General features: G+C 42.4%; 1 long non-coding RNA gene across 2 annotated transcripts in view; it reads right to left on the bottom strand.

Moving 5' to 3' along the window:
• The window catches only part of LOC109286930, a 41,557-nt gene that overhangs the window by 7,915 nt on the left and 17,828 nt on the right, over positions 1–15,814 (bottom strand). For both annotated transcript variants that reach the window (XR_002094716.1, XR_002094715.1), the window contains exons 2-3: positions 1,562–1,620; positions 983–1,039 (exon numbers count right to left, since the gene is read on the bottom strand). This is a non-coding gene — a long non-coding RNA (uncharacterized LOC109286930). The remainder of the gene's footprint in view (positions 1–982; positions 1,040–1,561; positions 1,621–15,814) is intronic.

Genomic DNA, 15,814 nt, shown 5'->3' with positions numbered 1-15,814 from the left:
CAGGGTGGTGCACGGGGCCCAAGACAAGAATGTGCAACCAAAGGGCCCAGCCAGTGAGTGGGACGGCACCACAGGTGGCTCATCTCAAGGGTGGGAGGGGCGGTCCCTGCTGCTGCACACACTCCTAAGGAGGGGAACATAAGGGGGCACGTCCCCCCAGATTTGTGCATGGGGTGGAGGAAGATGCAGTTTTGGGGCTCCCTGCCCTGCTGTCCTGCCCCTAGGAGCCTCACGCCAGCCATGCCACCATGTCAAGGTGCCCCTGCCTGCCTGGCAGCCACCACAGCAGCAGTGGTGTGGAGGTGTTCCTCCCACTGCTGCAATAACAGCCCGTTCCTTTCCCTCCAGGAGCAAGGGATGACCTTTGAATCAGGAAGATGCTTCTGAAGCACCGTGGGCATGGCGTGAGGCTTGTCTACACTGCTGTGGCAGCAGGACCCAACCTCAAGGGACCTAAGCTTAGGATTTAAATGCTACAGCATGGTAAACAAGTCCTTATGGGTTCCCTCTTGGTCTCACCTCTTCCATCCTCAAAATAAGACTGACCCGTTTGCTCCTTTTTAGGTGCAGAGACCAGCCATTAGGTCACAGCAGCCCTGAACACAAGCCCCAGGATCTGCCTCAAGGGATCCTGACAGTGGTGCAGCCACAGGGTGGGGAGACGGACTCCCAGGTCCATTCAAACAGCTTGGAGCTACTCCAGTGCCATCTACTCTGTTTAATTGCCAGGCTGGTGTGAGAAGTATGTAGGGTCAGGAGAGAAGCCATATAGAAATGGTCAGTTTTTTTTACAGGACTGTACTGAGGATGCTGTGGCATACATAATCTCCCTTAGAATTGGGCCCAAAGAGACCCAGTAGTCCTTATTATTTAAAGCAAACTCATAGGGAGGTGGTAAAAAATTGGGAATTAAAGACAATTGGAAGTAGCTTCAAAATGCAAATAGGAATATTAATATTTAACATTTCAACATGGTGCTTACCAGGAGGGGAAGTGCTGGACTTTCTGTGTTACTGACAGCATATTTGAAACTCAGTGGCTGGAAAAAGCAAATTTGTTGAATATTTTAACATCTGGAGCTACTTAGCTGCAGCAAAAAGTAACTTCTTTGGAAACATTTCTGATCTAGAGAGACAGGGCCAATTTTCTATAGCCATGTGTAAGGAACTGCATCACTGGAGATAATCTGGCCCATAACAGCAGGCAGCTGCTCGCTGCAATGAGAAGATTTGATATGCTCTCTCAGAAATGGGCAGACCTTTCCCTCAAGATGATTATTGTAGGTGAAACGGGTAGTTATTAGACATATGCTTAGTGTTGGGTATCACACTGTTTAGTCCCGCTTTAATGGACAGTGATAGGCATGTAATTAAGCCTGGATCATAATGTCCATTAACAAAGGGTCTCAGTTGCAGTTCTAGCTGCCTTAATTCTAGCATTTCCTTATTTCCCAGTGCTCTCTTTTGCAACTTTAACATTAATACAGTGGTGAAACATAGAGACCATTAGAGGCCCATTGTGCTAGGCACTGTAGAAGTAGATGGGGAGTCATTGCTCCCACCTGCCCAGTTGCTGTCAGACTTTTGTCTCCTGAATTCATGGATCCAGGTTTTCCATTCCCTATAGAAAAGTGGAGAAAAATGTGGATTTCCCTCTTCATCTGAGAAAAACACAGATTTCTCATTTTAAGGGAGAAATGCACATATTTTGTACTTTTGCAAGTGCATGTACATGCACATGGCCACCAGGCGGCCTAGAGAGCAGCTCCCACAGGTAAGTCTGGCAGGGCAGAGAGGGGGGCATAGGCAGGGATGGAGGGAGTGAGCTGGACAGAGCTAGAGCTGGAGCTGCTGCCCAGCTGGGCATTGCATGGGGCTTGGAGCCCGGGTGGCTTTTCCAGAGTGGTGGGGGCAGGAGGCTGTGAGTCAGAGACAGATCTGGACCAAATTCCAGTCTTGTTTATGCTGCTCTTGTTACAGAATAATTCCAATAAATATTACTGCATGCTTATAACTACACATTTTATCTATTTTGCAATTACCTGGTTAATTACACATACATTTAGATTGGGTACACATGCAAATTAACTATGGCGCCTTAAAAAGTTCCAACCAGATATTAAGTTATTGCTCAAAAATGTGCAAGAACTTTATAGCTGGTTTCTATCCAGCTTTAATTTGTACATGTAAGCAGTGAACTTGGGGCTGAGAGAGTGTAGTGGCTACAGTCTCCCAGTTGCCAGGGTGCACAGGGCACCCCTGGGGCTGGGAGATCGAGGCCACTGTGATCTCCCAGCCATGGGGACACTCCATGCAGTGGCTTGGAGATCACAGATGCAGCTAACAGGACTCTTGGTCCTGGCTGCACCTGCCATGCAGCTGGAGTTGAGAGTTTGGAAGTCGAGGGGACTCAGCCTCAGCAGCACCAAGCACTTCTGCTGGGACTCAGGGTCCTGGCAGCCACAGGATGCTGCTGTAATGTCCCAGCCCCAGGGGTGCATGGGGCACCCCACAACTGAGAAATAACTACAGCTGTGGTCTCCCAGCTGTGGGGGTCTGTGGAACGCCCCTGAAGCTGGGAGCCCCCTTAGAGGGGGTTCCCAGCTGTGGAAGACTGCTTCTTGTCAGTGCAGGAGGAGCCTAATCCCAGGCTCCCCCTGCATCAGCAATAAGGTGTGATGGATCTAATACAATCCCACAATAAGGCACAATTACATGGATCACTCATTAGATCCAATCACCCTTTTACCTGCACATGTAGAGGGGGCCCCCTCAGTTCTATATATCCCTGTCACTAACTGCCTCATTGGCCTTGGACAAGTCACCTAAACTCTATGACTTCTTTTCAGATAAGGTAAAAAAAAAAAAAAAAGAGAGAGACATTACCTCCTCTACTCTCCTGGGGATGTAGGATCAGTGGGAGTTGATTCATTCCCTCGCTGCCACGCTGGGGCAGAGGGGCTCCTGTCATGCACCTTAGTGACAACTCTGCCATCTTAGATAGCTATAGCTTTGTTACGGTTTCAGTAGTAAAGGAGACTGAACCAGAGGGAACAGGATTCCCATGACAACATGTGAAGAACAAACCCTAGCACTGGCAATGGGAGACTTGGATCAGGTCTTGCTCCTGTTACATTTTTTAGGCATATTTGATTAGTTGGCTAATTGAACACACAACACACTTTATTATCATGCACCAGCAAAATATGTTTTACTACCCAAACAAATATGGTTGCTATTAGCAGCCTCCAACATAACAAACAGGACTATTAGGAGGCATTTGAAGAGGCTATATTTTATGTATGGCTCTTCAGTAAATTGGTTACTTAATAGGATTTTTTTTATATAGATCTCTTTCCTTTTCCATGACTGCATGTTTGAACATTCAATGCAGGGCTGAAGGGACAGACAATTCACAGCACTATTAAAAGGCTTTGTGTAATATACATATTTTCCCTCATTTTAGATTTATCTCCCACCAGAGGACCATCAAGAATCCCTTTCTAAGAGCCTCTAGAATGCTTACAGCCCTTAAAAATTGTACAGGCCTGCTCCAAATAGTCCTAAGCTCATTTAGGAGGAGACTAATGAAAACTAATTAGAGATATTTTTCCAGTTCCGGTAAACTTAGGTCTGTCTGCCTACATTGGCTTTGGGCTCCTTTTCAGTACAATCTCCTCCTGACAGAGCTTCTATCCTTTCTCTCTCAAAATAAAAATCACATTTAAGTAAAGTCTCTTCTTCAAACAAAAATTGCATTGGTGTATCTATTTCAACATAAATAAAGTGATACAAGTCTTCCACACCTTCACAGCACAAATACAACTATACTGCTATAAATGTTCTTGTATAGTGGACATGTGGATTGGCCCTATAGGGGGAGAAAAAAACCCCATAACTTATTTTAATGTAAGGTATCTCTATAATATAAATGTCCCCACACTAAGGGTTTTATGATGCCTATAACCAATATAGTTATAATCAGTACCAAAATTGAGGAGTAGATCAGACCTTAGATTTTTTTCTGTTCCCATATGGAATGGTAGGCTTCTGAGTTGGGGACACATCAGCAAGTATACAAGACCACATGGATTTGGACTTACAGTCCAACAGCTCTAGCTCCAATTCTGCCATCTACTTAAGCATGGACTTTTCAACAAATCTTTTAGTTGAAAATACCTTCGGCAACACCAAACATTTTTCCATGGGAAAAGGTCAATTTCAATACATTTTCTATTTTTTTCTTTAAACAATTTGAAAGGCTAACTTTTCTGAATGTCCTATTTTTCAATTTGAAATGAAATAACTTTTCATTTAGAAATGTAAAGTGAATTTATAGCCAAATTCAAACGTTTTAATTGACAGACTCAAATCTCTCCCCACCCCAAGTTGCAATTTGCAAGAGACAGAGGCTTGTACTTTTCATCCTATTTCAAGATGAAAAACATTTTTGAAATTTCAAAAATTCTCATGAAACAGGAAAACCTTTTTTCATCCAGCTCTACTAGGTACAGGTGTAAATGGGTGAAACCGAGTGACCAATGGTACACAGAAAGTCAAAGCTTGATGCCCTTTGACACCATGAATTTGTAAATGTGCAGAAGTATGTGACTATAACTCAGTGAGGCCACTGGGACTTATCCCATGCTTATATGCTTAAGAACCAAACTAACTTGAGACCACTGTGAGATACAGAGCTGGTAGAATAACAAGCAGTGTGTGGAAAGTTATATTTACCTATGTTGAATAATACTGAATTCAACATTGCGTCTCGATGAAAACCAAGGGACTTCTCACAGAGTAAGATCCTACTCATATGAACAAGGCAGAGCAGGGTGGCACCTTATAGACTAACTCATTCAGAGAGTCATGAGATTTTGCTGGCTACAGTCTACAACATCAGATGCTATGAATGCATCTGCAGAGAGCAGGGGTAGTAAAAAGAAAGGAATAAAATCATTTAAATGCAAATGATAGGGAAAGGGGGAGGAAAGCAGGGGGCACTGATAGGAGAAGGAAGGTGGGTTAGAGAGATCAAAAAGAGATCAAAGTCATTAACCCATTAAAGGACAGGGGAATCACAGTCTGGCCCCTGATTTATAAATCTATTTATTAGAAAATGATGGCTGAAAATTTCAGGTTGGTAGTCAATTTCAGGTTTTCGAAGGAAAATTATTCATCAAAATTTTACATTTTTTTAAAACCAATAAAATCATTGTGCTAATTTTGGGAAGACATTTCTCCTTTTCATCATTCATAGACCAGAGGAAACCCTTTTAAATTGTGGCATGTTGAAGTTTACATATTTTTGCTATTAAACTACCTTGTTTGCAAGATAGCTAGCAGTGCTGCAAGCATCTGATGAAAGGAACTGAAGTCTGCACTTTGCAGGAGCTTGCTAAAACTTTAGGATTAATTGGAGATCCAATGAGCATGGGCAAGAGGGTAACTTACTTAACACTGTGCACTTCTCTCTACTGGGAACACCAAAGAGCAGCTTTGGGACACGTGGGTGACTAGGGGCCATTCCAGATGGTAGCCCATTTTTTGCACTGTTCATATGCTTCTTCTTCTGGTGATTAGCAAGTGGGATCCAGATGAGTCTGCTGTAGTTATAAAAAGAAGCTCTGTTGATTGGATGGCACCACCATTTACCAAGCAACGTTCATATAAGGGATGATTTTTCTAGAAGATTTATAATTAGGTTACTATTTAGAACTAGTTCTAAGAGATGACAGGCTTTACTACTCACCCTGATATGCCCCTTCTGGGTGCCATGGGTATGATGTTGAAGGGTTGGAGTGTTGTGTAGCCATGATGATCTAGGGAGTATTGAGTAGAAAGGGTTTTTTGAGATTCCTCTGAAAAATCAGGCAGTTGATTTCAGTACCTAAATATAGTTTGCAGATACCTTTTTCTAGGCACCTGATTTTCTTATTCTTTTCTTTAATCCTCAGTTCAAGAAGAGTTTCAGCATTACAATTAGGAAAACTTTTGGGCATCAGGTACCCTTCCTTAGGTTACAAGGAACAGCACCTGATTCCCAAAGCTAGTCCAACAGCCATGGACAGACTTAATATTTTGAAAAAGAAAGGTGAAGATGGTGTGGCACATCACATAACAGTTTTTCCAGTTACAAGGAAACTAGATGCTTTACTATTATGCTAGAGGGGTAGCACTATGTTGTTCAGTTTAAGATCAAAGCAAACCAAATCAACTGCAATGTGCACTAGTTTTCTAAATTATAATGACTACAGGACTAGTGAACATTATTCTTTTGACTTTTTGTCTAGTTTGTTGTGTTTTTTATAAACTTTATATATAGTTAAATGTAGACCTTATTCAGATTCATAAAACAAAATATAGCTTTCTTGAGCATCTTGACTGACAGTGGAGGCACTGTCATTTCTACACCTGAGTCAATAGTATTACTACACTTGGGTTAAAATCCTTAGCTGGAGCTGAAAACCAGTCTGAAAGGTTGTGAAATAGAAGAGAGACTTTAATCAGGAATGGCTAAGAAAGCAAAATCACAGAAGAAAGAATAGTGGAACATCAGGATCCTTAAGAAGAGAGGGTAGTTATCCGCTCCAGGATTCCTGATAATGAGTCATGAAGTAAAGGGACTCTCAGCACTGCCTGGATAGAAATGCCACTCCCACTCCCAAGCAGTTGATTTTAAAGTTTGGGTGGAGCAATAATCAAAGTGGGGTTGCAATCACATCATTTCACCCCATCTCACAATCCCTGCCAACAGCTCTGCCAACTGTATAGTTGCCCCACCCAAAAAGGGTCTTGCTTCTTAGGCTACTCCAGCTCTACAACATGTGCAAATCCTGCACTGGCTGCTCAGGCCATCTTATGGCAACTTTGCAAGAAAGCTATATCAGGCCTAAAAGTCTGTCTAGGAAACCTTCCCAAATCCAGACCTCTTGGTTTTGGTTATTCACTATTTAGCTGGAAGCAAAAAGTCTTTCATTTGCATTCAGAGTTACAGCCCAGTTCTGTTCCAAAATATTGAACAAGTTAGAGTTGTCAGACACAGGTTATAATCCAACATCATTTCCACAGGGGAAAACTGTGTCCTATATCCTTTCAGAGAAGTCAGTAGTATTTCATAGCACTTCTTGAGAAGGTCTGTTGATTTTATGAAGATTCCTTTCCACAATTCATAGCACCTAATGAAGTAGGCTGTACTTGCCACAAATGCATGCCCCTCTGAATGAGTTTATCTATAAAGGTGTCATGCTATCCTGCCTTCTGCCTACCTGCCCCACTAGTTCAGCTTTTCTTTACTCCATCAGAGTCTGTACAGATTTCCTTCTTGCTGTAGTGCAAAAATATGAGGATATGGGTGTACCAGTAAATTCACTTTCCTCCATGGAAAGACTGTTTTTGGCTCTCATATTCCATCCTGTTCTTTGGATATACTAGGTTAACTAGGATGCCTGAAAGATCATTAGGCAATTACATTGTGCAAATACAAGGCCATTTAACACTGCGATGACTGTAGTGGTGCCTGATATCAGCACTTAGATGGTGTGTGTGAATGAATGCTTGGAACTCTAATTGTATTATTTTTGATCCAAATGATTCCTCAAATAGCATTAAAAATCCTGCTAGTGCTTGCAGGGTTTTTCCCCCTCCCTGCCCCACAGTAAGATAATCTCAGTGTGGCTGCTTCAGGATCATACAAGGACAGAAGAGGACTTCTATTAAAGCATCAGATTATAAGAAAAATAGTGGTGAATGGCCTCAGTGGACTTTACAAATGTTCCTCAGTATTTCCCGAGAAGAGAGGATACTTGCAAATTCATTTATGTAAACAACCAACTCCCACCACCCCATATTAGATGCTAAAACAACCCTAAAGCTGCTAACACTATGTAACTATGTCAGGCATTAAGGATCCCATATAGGAGATTTCTTGAACTGAGGATTAAAGAAAAGAAAAAGGAAAAAAAAAGAAAAAGAAAATCAGGTGCCTAGAGAAAAGCATCTCAAAACTATATTTAGGTACTGAAATAGGCTGCCTGATTCTTCAGAGCAGCTGAGTATCCAGTTTCCATTGCAGAAAATTGGAACAGCATCTCTGAAAAATTGTCTACTTATTTCAGTCCCTCTGTGTGGGGTGATAGAATAGAAAGTGCCTATTACAATTTGAAAATTTGGTCAGGTGTTTTATGCCTTCCCCCCACCAATAATAATGCATTTATTTTTTATTTATGTATTACTCTGAAAGACTCCACACTGGGATTGCATGCTCTGAGTCACAACTGTTTTACCCTCCACCTGCTGCAAAGTTGGGGGAGGATCCCAGCTGATCTCAGCTGCATGAGTGGGTTTGGAGGGATAGCATGGAAAAGGGATCCTTCCCCCTGTGGTCCCCCAACTCATCTCCATCCCTCCTCTGGGTGAGGAATAATTTGTGATTTATTACAGTCGTGAACTCATTGCCACTTTAGAAATATTTCTAAATTCCCATTCTTTTTGCAAATTAATGATGCTTGCAACAAAGTAGTCAGTCACTTATTTGTCCCAGACAAATGGGACCTAAAACTAAAGTTCACATTAGTCTTGCAGGTATAAAAAGCTTGGAGTTAAATCCCAGTTTACTACATGCCTAAATGTCATGTACCAGTAATTGTAAGTGCACAGATTCGAGTTGTGCATCCATGCCAGAAGTAAAACAAAGAAGGATCCTCCAATCTTTTAGTTCAACAACCTACCACTGAGGACACTTGCCTAGAGAATGGGAAAGCAGGGTTCTTGGATTCCCTCCTCTACCAATGCAGTTTGAAGCTGCATCTCCTGCTTCCTAGCCAAGTAATTTAAGCATCAGTCCATAGACTGACCATTTTCCAGACCTCTCTTCAGCCTTTCCACTGTACCTTGTATTTACTATTCACTGAATAAACAAAACTCGGAAAGTTAAGTCAATGTTTGATTGGGAGCAGGGGCTAAGCCAGAGCCTAGGATCCTCTCCCTTCCAGGACAGCATCCATCTCACTCAGCTGGACAGGGTTCAGAGCAATGCCTGCCATATGGCCTGGTAGTAAGAGCATTTTTCTAGGAAGCAGGAGACAGGTTTACACTCATGTTATCAACCTCTTGTCTGTACACACAGCGTCTCCATGGAGAAAAGCCACACTTTCTAAGCTGATTTTTCCCCCTTACAGCTGCAGAATCTTTTAAACAATACTTTCACCCAATATCCTCTGTCTCAGGGTATGGTGCAGCTCAAGGTTTTTGGCTCTACTGCAGGATACCCCATCAAACAAACAAACATTAGCTGGCCTAGCCAAGTACCAAACAAAACCATTCACAGACCCACATGGACTGCCACGGGCCAACATTTCCTGTCTTCTGTATTTCTACTCCCTTACACAGATAATCATGGGACCCGATATTTAATGGAAGCATTTAGATCAGAAAACATATGCTATCTGGCTGGGTATAGGAATGCTCCAACACTTGTAGAAAAATACATTTTGTTGTTTGGGGTTTTTGCTTATACAGAAGTGCTTATGAAAGATGCCAGCTTAGAGCTGAAGGTCTCTTTATCCACATAATAAGTACAACATGGGCAGTAACACTATCTGTATCTTTAAGTGTCTCCCTGTCACCTGACTTCATGAAGCTACTTCTAAATAGCAATCAATATAATTCTGCCTGCACATTCATTCAGTTCATGGTCTCCCTATCCAGCTCTATTGTAGTTAATGCCACCAGGGAGCTGACCCTGAAGTCTCTGCCTTGCTCATTTTGAATAGTCCATTGAGTACTTATTCAGTGGCCCTTGTGGTATTCAAACAGCAAGGAGGAGATGAACATTTGTGTATTCTGGTACTGATCTTCTGAACCATCCAGGGGCTGCCTTAAATCTCCCCTTTGTCTGTACTGGTAATAGTGTTGTATATGTTCTGGTAAAGCTGATGGCCCTGATGTCAATCAGCATCATAGCTCAGTGGACTGCAATGCCTATTTACATCAGCTGAGGATCTGGTATACTACATTTAGAAGTAAAACCATATGCCCAAAGGCAACAGTACAAAACTTTTCCAATTCCCTATTACTAAAACAAATGACCACTTAATGTTAGATACGCAGAAGTTTCATGGTTAAAGTAATTCAGCTCACATCTCTTGAGGGACACAACCTGAAAACATAACACTTTGTCCCATCTGTTTAGGCAATGTTTCACATTGTCCAAATTCAGCACCATGGCTAGAGCAAGACGGGCAAGACAGAGAAAGCAACAGAGATGAGAATGGGAAAGAGGAGGGAAAAATACTTCAGTTGTGGGCGACTGCCCTTTTGGTCTCTATGAGGCTTAGCTACCTAAATAGCACCACTTATTGCTGCCTAGGAGCACATCACACTTCTTAATGCATCTATCCATGCTGCACCTAAGGGAGGTAGCAAATACCCATTTTATAGAGTGGCAACTGGGGCCAAATGTGAGGAAATGACTTGTTAAAGATCACACAGGTAATTTTTGACAGAATGAGAAACTGAGCCCAAGTCTCATGAGTTCAAACCACGAGCTCCTTGCTTAAAGGTAAGAGAATGCTATGATTCTTGCAAGCGGTTAGCCAGTATGTACATGGCTTGTAAAATCTTGTAAACTTAACAGGAACCTTTTTGCTACACCAGCTACCCACTTCCAGTCCCAACACCCTCTACAAAGCTGAAACTAAGCATACATCTCTACTGAGATCAAGAACTGCATGGACATCGTGACCAAAGATATATGTTGTTCCCCCTAAAGGGGACAGTTATGAAATTCATGTGGATAAGATCTATGTCTTTTCTCCCTGAGCTTCTTTCTGTTGCTACTACTAGAGCAGTTAGTGATAGTGGGAGCAATAATACAGTCTTTGCTGTGAACACTGGACCACCATATCATATCCAACTTCCCATGAAGATGAAGATGAACTTCCCACTCTGCACTAGCCCTTCCGCTGTTTACACCATATTGGAGCTGCACAACTGGTAGCAATAGTGAGAACAATATGTAATGTCGATAGGACTATTAGAAGGACACTGTGGGGAAATTTTGCACTGTTGTACTTACTACGTTGAATATCCTTGGAACCAATGAAGGGCTCCAAACTAAGGCTGGGCATGTTGCATTTTACAAAAAGATATTGGGGGGGAGGGGGAAGAGGGAGAACGATAAAAGAAACCCTCAGAAAGTCTCTTTGACCACTCAAATGTTGGTAATATAAGGAACAGACTAGAATGAGAGAGACTACTCTGCTCTTCCTTCATAAAATCATAGCATCTCAACTGAGTGTCATAGGCTGTTTACTGTTATTGCATAATGAAAATATCCCTATCACTGGAGCAAAAGGAGTGTGTGGTTCTATCCAAAAGGGAAGGCTGGGGTTTCATCTACATATTGTAAGTGGTACCGACTTGCTTGGTGATGATCATAATGCTCCTAAGTGACCAGGGATGAACTGCTACATATTTATGGTTGTGGCTGGATGATTAACAAAAAAAGAAAAAAAAATCTGAACTGCTTGAAAGCAAGCAGAGTTAAAAATATTATTGAAGTGATTTTATATCCAGCTTCTGCCCAAGACACACTTTACATCAGGGCTATAAAGCCCCTGAATGATGGAACTGGAACAGAAACATTTCTTGCCCTAGCTGAAGAGCTGTCGTTGCTACAATAAAACTGCCCTGTTAAAATGTAGCAGCCCTGTGCATGTCAAAATGCATTAACAGTGTGTCGTTTACACATTATTGCTATCTTGAGGACTTGCTATTGGACAGACATGATAAATAATCTGAAATGTTCATTTCTACCAAAAGAAGCCAGAGCTCCTAAAGATTTGGTAAGCCTGGGCTGGGCTGGGCATTGTTATATAGTGTTGGACAATGCAGTAACTGGTTTTAGTTGCCCAGCAGGGGAGTGCTAAAGTAACTTTTCTACAGATTATAATCTGAATCCTTTTGCAAAGGACATAAATCCCCACCCCTGTCCTATACTCCTTTTCAAGTTTCCAATCAGCCTCAGTGCCAAATAATGGCTTTTATGATGGTCTTGGGCATTTATTACAACAACATAACACATAAACACAGTGCACCATAAAATGGCTTAGGAGCACTGATTTCAAGCTAAACATAAGAGGAAAAGCCTTTCTGCACAGGGGAAATAAAGGCTGAATTAGTGCATTGTGAGGGGAGCACAGCATTGTTATTACAGGGAGACCCTCACACTTCCCTCCAGTCCCAATATCATTAAGGGAATACTTCTGATTTTCCACTTGTTCTGTATACCCCTGGACAGGTACATTTTTAGCTCTTTACATATGGAAGAAATATTAAAGCTATGAATAAAGGAATTACCCAACAGGAGTTTCAAAGAGTAACAACTTCTGCCAGGGTTACAATTCACTAAAACACTTGAGGCAAAATTTTCAAAGCATTTAAATGCCCAAGTCCCATTTTCAAAACTCCCTACTTCAGGACTCAGTGAGCCAGAGAGAACAGGCCTGATGTTCCAGCCTTGTGACTGGGATGCTCAGCTGGGGAGAACTGGGTTACAATCTCTTCTCCAAAGGCTGTTTCTGGATTTTACCTTAAATAGTAATCAAATAAAATGCATTAAAAAAATCCTAGGAACAGGGACTAAAACAGAGTTCTTACCCCTCCCATCTGAGTGCCATAGCCACTCTCTTGGAGGTTCATGCTACCTCACATGCTCTCACTGACCTAATGAATCTCAAATACTTTTCTGCCCAGTAAGATTCAATAGGAGGGGGAAAATATCCCCATACTAACCTGGTGGGAAAGGCACCCTCATGAGAGAGAGAGGAGTTTGAATTTTCCTAGGCAGAAGACCAAATTAAACGTGGGCTTCCCATCTCCTGGCGAGTGCACTAACCTCTATTCTATTATACAGAAGGGCTGTGCTGCCCATACCACCCCTCCTGCTATAAAGGAAGCAATGAGTGGCCACCACTGCATTTTGTGAGGAGCCCCATTACTATTGAGAATCCTTATTGGCTCAAGCTCCTCAAGGGATTTAATTGGAGGAATCTTTGATTTCTGGCTCCCAATGAAGCTTACGCATGAGCAAAGCATCAAGCTGTTCAGCCCTGTCAAAACTGAACTCCTTCTGTGCATGCACAGAATCAAATCTTTCAGTTCCCAAACTGAGGTGACCATGAGCAATAGTACCTCTAGGGTTAGGTGTTAGCTGAGCAGGATTTTCAGGATCACGACTTTGCAAATAAGCAGCTAAACTTCACTTTGACACCTTAATACTTTACTGCAGTGGTTGGCAGTGTTTCAGGAGTGGTGGGCCAAAATAACCTAGCTTAGTCCAAGACTCTTCCAACTTGGCTGTTGCTGCCACCACTGCTTCTCCCCACCACCTGCAATGTGTCCCCACTAACTGGGCACTTTATGTAAGGGAGAAGTCCATTGTCAAAATGCCACAGTGCCTCCCTGTTCCCCACCCCTAAAATGGCACAGAACTTCAGATGAGCGGGCTGGACAGAAATCACTCAGCACACTGAATCAGGCCTGCAGAATATAGGTTGCTAATGCCTGCTTCACTGAATCTTCCCTCTAAATACCTTTATATATCTATCCCTTAAAAGTCAAAGTTTCTTTGGCTTACTACATCAACTGGGCATATTTGAAAGTTTTAAGTAAGCATGTGCTTAAATCCCAATGACTTCCGTGGCACCTGAGTTCTTAAAGCTAAGACATACTTAAGTGGTTTTCTAAATGTGGGTCAACCTAGACACGAGACTGACCTGAGGAGGGTGCTGGGCCCAGGGCAAATCAGCTCATGTGGGGCCCTGTCCCCACCCCAATCCCATGCAGCCTGCATGGGAAGAGGCCACCGCTGCCAATGGCAGCAGCGCCAGTGCCAGCACCAGCGGGGGATAAGGGTGGGGGAATAGCGAGCGGCCAGATATGAAGTCAGCAGTGGCGGCATAGAGTTGCCATGACCACTCTGCCTGGCTCCATGGAGCCCCCCAAAGCACGGGGCCCAGGGCAGTTGCCCCGATTTGCCCCCACCACAGGGATGGCCCTCCCTAGACATATGCTTAAACTGAAGTTCGTGCTCAGATATTTGGCTGACTGGGACTTGGAAAACTGCATCTTTCATATTCATCAGCTCCTCATCTCTATATAGAATCACTCAGTGAAACCACCAGAAAACATACATCCCCCCCAAAAAACAAACAAAAATACCACCCAGTACATTTGATCCTGCTTTTCATTCCTTCTTCCATTGGTAGCTCCAAATTCAGCTATTTTGATCACAAGGTTGGGATGTAAACCTAGTCATGTAATTGTTTTCCCTCCCCCTGCAAAAAACACCCTTTTTCCATGCCAGAATAATTTTTTTCTGAACAGAAGATGAAAAATAAAGAGATGCAAGAGAAATTGGAAATTGCTAATCTCTAATTTCAGCTATATAATTTGGTTTGGCCTTTGGGGTATTAAAATTAAATCACTTGTGCATTAATAAAAAAAAGCTTCAACTCTTTGACTGACAACTTTTAAAACTTTTTTTCCTGCACTGAAGGCATTATATTCCATTAATCTTTAAATGAAGTCAATTACAGCTTCTATCTTTGAGATCAAATGCTGCCTTAATCATAGTAGGGCAGAACAAGACAGCATATATGCATATATTCTGGTTGAGATTGGTAACTGATGATACAAAACAGCAAGGGAGAATGTTGCCTCTAATAATTTAAGACTACATGACCAAAACCTTTAAGATACCTCCAGTACATGTGCAGTACTAAAAAGCACACTTACACTAAGTACGTCTTTGGTGAACGACTTCAGAAGTTTCACAAAACAATCAGTTACTTTCATGTTTTGAAAGTTTTCTATTTCATGTCACAGTCATCTTGCAAATCCAGACCTCTAGATGAAATGGGTTTACTTACTGTTGTAGTAACTAACACCTCACATGCTCAAAGCTGACAGAATTCCAGAAAAAACAATTCCTCTTGCTCCATTTTTTGTTTATTTTCTTTCTACGTTTGGAAGCATTTTGTTTGTACACGTCTTCACTAGACATGCATGAAACATTTTTCTACCAAATTCTTTTCCTGCTGCAAAGTAAATTCATTCAATTTAAATCTAAACATTTTGCAGGAATGTAAGGTAATCTATATTTTAATGGGAAATGTTCAAGACAAGTTGATTTGAGAAGGTTGAAATATTTTGTTTACATTTTTACATTATAAATTAAGTCAATGAAAATCGGGTGGGGGGGAACCATTCAGACCTTAATGAAAGTCAATATTTTGCCCACACTGAAATGCAATAAGACTGAAACTACCAATATGTACTTCAGGGATAAGTACAGACAAAAAGCCTGAGGCTCAATTGATTTGGTCTTTGCAGGTTAATCTAAACTGCAGAGATTAAATTGAAACAGAAGTGAACAAACGTTCAGGAAATTCAGCCACATACCTGCAGTGGCTCAGGCCATAAGCCAGAGGTTGCTAGAGCACAGCTTTTTGGCACATGCAGTACTGACTGTGCATTTGCTTCCCCCTCCTGATGCCCCTGAGGCCTCTGGGATTTCTAGTCCAAAAATCACTGCAGCAGGACTCTGCAGGGTTGCTTATCACTTCCTCTTCTTGCTTCCAGGTTCCTCTAGCCCAGTCACAGTCAGCAGTAAATTTGACTGGGAGAAGGGGTGTTTAACCCCCTCCCTGACCCCAGACCCCAGCAGGGGTTTCCCTGGGGGGGCAGTCCCCCTCCCCTTGCAGATTGAGCCGCATCCCCAGCTGGGCTTCCCCCCCCCCCCCCCCCCCCCC

The sequence above is a fragment of the Gavialis gangeticus genome, unplaced genomic scaffold (assembly GCF_001723915.1).
Source record: "Gavialis gangeticus isolate Ggan-Ray unplaced genomic scaffold, GavGan_comp1, whole genome shotgun sequence".
NCBI lineage: Eukaryota > Metazoa > Chordata > Crocodylia > Gavialidae > Gavialis > Gavialis gangeticus.
Note: the sequence above shows the minus strand (reverse complement) of the source record. Positions and strands in the feature narration are given on the sequence as shown.